An 8,654-nucleotide genomic window follows, 5' to 3' on the forward strand; every position below is an offset into this window, starting at 1 on the left:
TAACCTTAAACATACTCAAAACCACTGTAACAACAACCGACATAAAAGTAGACAAGAGAACTTGATACATCCGCACACCACCACGCACCGGAAAATGGTATTTTCTCAAACAAAATGAAATTTTGTTTTGTTATATCTGAATGGAGTTTTGGTTGAGATCATCTTTTGATGTGCGGATAGTGTTTTGTTTGAGATTACTTTGTGTGTTGTAGAGTTAGAACTATGTTTCTTGTCTGTGCTTTTAAACATGATTTGTTTATCTTGGTAGTCTGATACACGGTTCTCTATCGCGTAATAGTAATAGAAGTATGTTGCATTCTCTATCTTCACACCACGCCAACTGTTTCATGTCAACTACTTATTATTTAATAATAATACTGCTATTTAATATAGATTTGTTTAGTAATAGATGTGTGTGTGTGAGGGATGACTTTTCTTCCAGTTCCCTATCTTCATGATATTTATTTCATTTAATCATAATAATTCTATTTAATACAAGTAATTATGGACATAATTAAATGATGATAAATATCATTTATTTTACATTATAATAGATTTTTCTTTTTTAGGTTGTGCAATTTAATATTAAAATGAATTTTATTTCTTCACTTATTAAATTACAAAATAGTTTAAACGAGGATTACATTTGTAATTAGTATTAAAATGTGTTTTTTTTCTTCTATTTAACAAATTGAGTTACAAGTATATATATTTCGAAGAATCATTTTGTGTTTATTTTTGTGTTTATTACTAATTTTATTTCGAAGAATCATTTAAACTTATTTAATATTAAGTATCATTTTTTTTTCCTTAAAAAGAAAACAAAGATAAAATTTTAATCAAATATTAAAAATTAACTAGATATGACATCTTTTTAATCTTTGAGTTATTATAACACAAATTGTGACAACTTGGTGAATCTAAATCTCATCTTCACAAATAAATTAATAAATTAAAAATCATAAACAAATTAATAAATAAAAATTATTAAAAGTTAACTAAAAATAACATCTTTTAATTCATGAGTTGCATAATACAAATTATACATTTTGATAGCTTTAAAATTTATTTTTATAAATAAATAGATATAAAATCAACTTTTTAAAATTTATTTAATTAGATGTGATTTTTTTTTTTTTTAATCTTGGAGTTGTTAAGACACAAGTTAAACTATTTGGTGGCTTTGAAACTCAATTTAAAAATTGAAAATTTAATAAAATATTCTTAAGAGGATTAAATTAGATGTGACATCTTTTTTTCTTGAGTTTTGAGACACGAGTTGTATATATTGATCGCTTAAAAACTCATATTTTAAAATAATTATTCAAATCAAACAAACAAACTCTTTTTTGTCAAAATAACTTTTTTTATCCAGAACAATACACATTTTCTTTAAAAACAATCAACACATCCACATTTTCTAACAAGAACTACGTAGCTTTGATTTCTCCATAGCACCAGGAGATACGTAGGAGCAAGATCATACTCTTGTTAAGCACTCTAATAAATATTTTTTTTTCCACTCTTTTTAATCGCATTTTTATCTCAAAAATTCACATTTATAAAAATAATTTATATTCATATTTAATAATAAAGAGAAATAAATATATTTAAGTTGATATAATTTTGCACAATTAATTATAGATAACTGTATTTTAACGGATGTCGTAGGGTGCTAATACCTTCCCTACGCATAATCGACTCCTGAACTCAAAATCTGGTTTCAAAGACAATTTTTATATTTTTTTTCTCTATTTTTGAAAGGTTTTCCCAATATTTTCCCTATTTTAAAATAAATTTTGGTAGCGACTCTATTGAATTCGAGGAAAATTCGAAATTTTAGGCCGCGACAGATCTCTATGAAATAAGATGAGACATTTTCTCTCTTTTGATCTCCATAATTTGTATAATATTAACAAGAGATTAATTCGATTCCTCATAGTTGTATGTATCCATCGAAACCACCAGATGTGTTGACAATATCACTCCGTATCATAAGGACCTTAATGTATAATCCTTAATTTGACTAGCTTCAAGTAATTAGGACACTACTTATGTCTCATTACAAAAGCTTTAATGTAGGAAGCATACTTTTGGAAGCAAATCAATTTTTATTATTGCACCTTATTTATTCTATTAAAAAAGCTTCAACTTCTTTTGTTGGTACAAATAGCAATGACTTATGTGTGACTTTTAAGTACACAAACATATCTTTAATTCTTTTTATGATATAAGCATTGGTAGGCACCAAAACAAGAGTGGATTCCCCATTTTTGACATATTGAGTAATAGTAGTGTAAGATCACATGGCCAGTGCCTCTATTGTAGTTTTTAAAGTATAATTATGTAGATCATTAAATTAAACACCCTAAATGATCATTTCAAACAATTGGGAGTAGTAAGGGCAAATCGACAAGGCCAAAGAACGTGTGTTATACCTAGACACACATGGTGATTACATGTGCTGCACGCACACACATGGTGTTAAACATTAAATTTGGTATCCAATTAATATTTTAGTAAGTTGTACAAAAAAAAGAATATTTTGACAAATATATTTTCTTTTGCTTTTTAAATAAAGTCCTTGGTCAACCACGTAGAAAATGGTTCAATGGTTTTGTAGACTATGTGATTTTTTGATGTCTTATTTTCAATACAAAATTGGATGTTATGTCCATCAAATTAGATCAATGGTTTTGACTACAGTAACAATTTCAACATTCAAAGTATCATGTAAGTAATGACTAACATGACTCTCTATAGAAAGACTTTGCACAAAATCATTTTGTAGCACTTCTTTTGATCTCCAAGGAACAAGATGATACATTTCTCCAATTGTATATCAAATGTAATCCTGCTGGAACTATCATCTCTTGAATATTAACAAGAGGTTAATTTGATTCATCATAGTTTTATGTATCAATCGCAACCACCAGATGTGTTGACAATGCCACTCCCCATCCCATAGAGCTCAATGTATAATTATTAATTTGAGTAGCTGCAAATAATTAAGAGACAACTTAAGTCTCATTACTATAAAAGCCCTAACACATGAAGCATACTCTTTAAGGCTAAGCAATTTGAATTATTGCACACCATTTATCTTGTCCAAAAAGGGTTTGATTTCTTCTGTTGGTACACATAAATGATTTAAGTGAGACTTCTAAGTATGCAAACATATCTTTAATTGTCTTTATGATATAATCATTTTTAGAGAAAAAAAACAAGAGTATTTTCCCATTCTTGGCATCCTGAGAAATAATAGTGTAAGTTGACTAGGTAATTGCCTCTATTGGAGTTTTAAAAGTATGTTTATGTGCATCACCAAATTCTTCACCGACAATGAGTATTTCAAAGGAATTGGATGAGTAGTAAGAGCAAATTGACAATGGCAAGGATTGTGTGTTATACCCACACACACAATGATTATCTATGTTTAGAGATGAGAATAGGTCAGACTGGCCGATAAGGGCCTACGGTCTAGCCTACGTTAGGCTCATGCTATGTTGCACGCACACACATGTTGTCAAACATTAAAGTTGGTGTCCATATAATTCTTTGGTATGTTGTACAAGAAAAGAACATTTTGATAAATATGCAAACACATCTTTAATTGTCTTTATGATATAATCCGTTGTAAGCACAAAAACAAGAGTGAATTCCCAATTGTTGGAATAATAATAGTGTAAGTTGACATGGTAACTACCTTTTGTTTTAGTTTTCAAAGTATAATTATGTAAATCATTAAATTAAATACACACAATGAATGTGTGTTATATCCACACACACATGGTGATCACCCGTGCTGCACACACATACATGGTGTCAAATATTAAAGTTAATGTCCATATAATTATTTGGTATGCTGTACAAGAAAAGAACATTTTGATAAATATATTTCTTCCTCTTTTAACTTTATGATATTTCTATTTTTAATTAATGTCTTTGGTCAACCACGCAAAAAATGATTCAATGATTTTGCAGGTTATGTGATTTTTTGATGTCTTCTTTCCAATATTATTTTTGAGACGCAATGACATGAATGTTTGTTCGAGATAATTTATGTCATATTATGGTTTTTCAATAATTACAATAACAATTTTAGCATTTAAAGTATAATGTAAGTAATTACTAAGATGACTCTAAATGGTAATACTTTGCACAAAAGCAGTTTGTAGCACTTCTTTGGATCTCCAAAGAAAAAGATGAGACATTTTATATCAACGGTCGTATTGCTTTGCTCATCATCCGTAGAATATTGAGAAGAGGTTAATTCGATTCATTATAGTTTTTCTTTTTTTCCATCAGAACCACTAGATGTGCTTGCAATGTCACCACATCACATGGAACTTAATACAAAATTCTTAATTTGACTAGATTCAAATAATTAGGATACAACTTAAGCCTCGTTACTATAAAAGTCACAATGTAGGAAACATACTTCTCGAGGCGAAGCAATTTGTAATATTGCACACCATTTATCTTGCCAAAAAAGGGTTCAATTTCTTGTGTTATAATACAAAGAAATGATTTATGTGAGATTTCTAAGTATGCAAATATATCTTTAATTGCCATTATGATATAATCACTTGAAGGTAAAAAAACATGAGTGGGTTCCCCATTCTTGGAATATTGAGTAATAGTAGTGTAAGTTGACTTTGTAATTGCCTCTATTGGAGTTTTAAAAGTATGTTTAAGTACATCACTAAATTCTACATCCAACAATGAGTATTTCAAAGGAATTGGACGAGTAGTAAAGACAAATCAACAATGGCAAAGAATGTGTTTTATACACGAACATATATGGTGATCACCTAGGTTGCACGCACAGACACAGTGTCAAACATTAAAGTTGGTGTCCAAATTACATTTTGGTAAGTTGTACAAAAAAGTAACATTTTGATAAATATATTTTCTTTTGCTTTTAACTTTATGATTTTTTGCTTTTTAATCAAAGTCTTCGGTCAACCGCATAGAAAATGGCTTAATGGTTTTGTAGGTGATGTGGTTTTTTGATGTCTTCTTTCCAATATCAGTTGGAGAAATTTTATGTCCGTCAAATTGTAAAACCAATTTTTCATGATTAATTTATTAATTGATCTATGTACTAACAATAAAAGTGAACATCTAGATCTTTGTTACAAAGTCCTTGTAAATTGTAATAATTGAGATTATTTGAGAGACACAATGACATGAATGTTTGTTTGAGATAATTTATGTCATCTTATGGCTTTTCACCAATTACAATAACAATTTTAGCATTCAAAGTATTATGTAAGTAATGACTAAAATTAATCTCAATGAAAAGACTTTGCACAAAAGCATTTTGTAACACTTCTTTTGATCTCCAAGGAATAAGATGAAATATCCATCATAGTTGTATCATAGTTGTATGTATCCATCGCAACCACTAGATGTGATGAAAATGTCACTCCCCGTCACACGGAGCTCAAAGTATAATCCTTAGTTTGACTAGCTTCAAATAATTAGGAGACAACTTAAGTCTCGTTACTATAAAAGTCATGATGCATGAAGTACACTATTCGAGGCAAAACAAAATATGTATTATTGCACATCATTTATCCTATAAAAAATGCTTCAACTTATTCGGTTGGTACAAAAAGAAATGACTTATGTGCGACTTCTAAGTATGCAAATATATCTTTATTTGTGATTATGATATAATCAATACAAAAACAAGAATGAATTCCCCATTCTTGGCATAGTAGTCTAATTTAACGTGGTGACTGCCTCTATTGGAGTTTTCAAAGTATAATTATGTACATCATTAAATCCAACACCCACAATGAATATTTTAAAGGGATTGGACAATTAGTAAGGGCGAATCGAAAATCATAGAATGTGTTATACTCAGGCACACATGGTGATCACTTATGTCACACATAAATCATTTCTTTATGAACCAACAGAATGTTGGGAAAAACCAGAGATAATTAGCAATAACTATCTCAATATTGCGGAATATTTTTCCTCCACCTGTGCAGATAAATGGCCAAACAAAAATACAATTCTAGAGCAAAAATAATTGGCAGAAAATTAAATATGAGACAAACACAATTTTTAACGTGGAAAACTTCCCTCAAATTGAGAGAATAAAAACCACGGGACCTAGTCCAGTAAAACTTCCACTATAATAATTAATGGGTACACAAAGAGTCTTCCTAATAACAATAGGGAATATCAATCAACAATAACAACCCTATAACAACCTTATAACAACCTTCCACTAAAGTGGGTATGCCAAAGTAACTCTCAGAGAAAATAAAACTACTCAAATTATATATTAAAGTAACAAACTCAGTGGTAGGAATAACATACTAATTTTGTAGATCAAACGGAGCAAGTTTGATACACACATGTTACCACCACCAGAACCAAACCCTTATTTTTCTTCTCTGGCAACCGTTCTTCTTCCGTTGTTTTTCTATGTATTCTTAGGGATTTCTAAATCCCTTTTATTACCTTCAAGTGGGCCAAGCCCATTAAAATCTTTTTTTTCTTTTTCTTTTTATTTCAATAATAATAATAATACTAGTAAAATTGGTGGGTTCCACTTGAGGAGTGAGCCCACCCAACAAATCTCCCCATCACCACTCAAGTGGGAAGGTACTGCTCAACCATGCCAGCTTTCTTTCTACAGCATATCCTCTTCGACACATGCAAGATCTTTGTCATCATATCTGAACCATTCTCATTAGTATGAATCTTGTCAATTAAAAATGACTTCATTTCCAGTGCATCTCGTATCCAATGATATCGCACTTCAATATGCTTCGACTTTGCATGAAAAGTAGAATTCTTGCTGAGATGGATCGCACTCTGACTGTCACAGAATAACACAAACTTATCTTGCTTGAGGCCTAACTCATGTAGGAATTTCTTCATCCACAAGAGTTCTTTGGAAGCTTCAGTTGCTTCAATGTACTCAGCTTCAGTAGTGGACAAAGCAACACACTTTTGTAGTCTTGATTGCCAAGACACAGCTCCCCCTGCAAAAATCATCATATAACCAGAAGTAGATTTTCTAGAATCAAGTTCACCTGCCATATCTGCATCTGCGTAGCCATCAAACACAGGTTCACCACCTCCATAGCATAAACACACTTTGGAAGTGCCTCTGAGGTATCTGAGAATCCACTTCACTGCTTGCAGTGATCTTTACCAAGATTAGAGAGAAATCGACTAACAACTCCAACTGCATGAACAATATCTGGCCTTGTGCATACCATAGCATACATCAAACTACCACTACAAGAAGCATAAGGAACCTTCTTCATCTCTTCTTTTTCTTTCTCACTTGTAGGACATTTATCAGAATTCAATTTAAAATGAGTAGCAAGTGGAGTACTAACAGGTTTGCAATTTTTTTTTTTAATTAATTACCACGGTAATTCCGTGGGTAAAATTAAAAAATCCGTGGATAATGAAAAAAAAATACAATCCTAATTTAAATTTTGCCAAAAATTTTCGTATTATTTTTCCTACGGCTTATCCGTAGGTAATGTCTATTTTTTATAAAAAATTTCTGTTTAATTTTTTAAAAAAGGTCCCCAATAGAAACTAAATTAATTTTAGTAGTGTTAACATAGGCTGCCTTCCAAAACCCAGAAATTTCTCATACCCAGAAATTGTAAACCCAGAAATCGCCTTCTTCCCTAACCCCTTCATACCCAGAAATCGCCTTCTTCCCTAACCCATACCCAGAAATCGCCTTCTTCCCTAACCCCTTCATACCCAGAAATCGCCTTCTTCCCTAACCCCTTCATACCCAGAAATCGCCTTCTTCCCTAACCCCTTCATACCCAGAAATCGCCTTCTTCCCTAACCCCTTCATACCCAGAAATCGCCTTCTTCCCTAACCCCTTCATACCCAGAAATCGCCTTCTTCCCTAACCCCTTCATACCCAGAAATCGCCTTCTTCCCTAACCCCTTGATACCCAGAAATCGGCTTCTTGTCCGAATCGCCTTCTTCCCTCCCTTCTTCTTGTTTGAATCTCCCTTGTCCGAATCGCCTTCTTCCCTCCCTTCTTCTTGTTCGCATCCCAAAGCCCGTGTCGTTCCTCCGCATCCCAAGTTCGAGCTGCTTCGCTTCGCTCCTTCTTCTTGTCCGAACCCTCCGCATCCCTGCTTCGCTCCACCGTGACGATCGCTATCTCTTAAGGTAAGTTATCTTCCTTTAATATCTTTTCATTTTCTGAAATCAATTTTTACTGAAATCGAGTCTTACTGAAAAAGCCCCAATTTGTATTGAAAACCCTAACTTGATTGCTGTTCATGTTCAATTAGGATAGTTAGGTACTGTGTTCATGTTTAACTGTTGATTTCTAGCATGTGTTAGTTCTTGTTCCATCTCGATCTCCATCATATATTTTTTAGAAAATCTGAATTTGAGGTTGTTTTGATTATTACGTTTACTAGCTGCTATCTGATTCTTCCATATTCAAACTATGTTTCATTAATGGAAGATGAATGCAACGTGTATTGTGATTTTTCACTGCTATCTGATATTGAATTACTTGCTGTTTTTGTTACAATCAAGTGAAGTGAGTTGTTATAGGGTTTAAGTTAGAGTTGCTCATAGCTTTAGAAAAGTTAGTTGCAGTTTTCTGTTATGGCAGTTAGTTGCAGTTTT

Source organism: Cicer arietinum, chromosome 3, assembly GCF_000331145.2.
Source record: "Cicer arietinum cultivar CDC Frontier isolate Library 1 chromosome 3, Cicar.CDCFrontier_v2.0, whole genome shotgun sequence".
Classification (NCBI taxonomy): Eukaryota; Viridiplantae; Streptophyta; class Magnoliopsida; order Fabales; family Fabaceae; genus Cicer; species Cicer arietinum.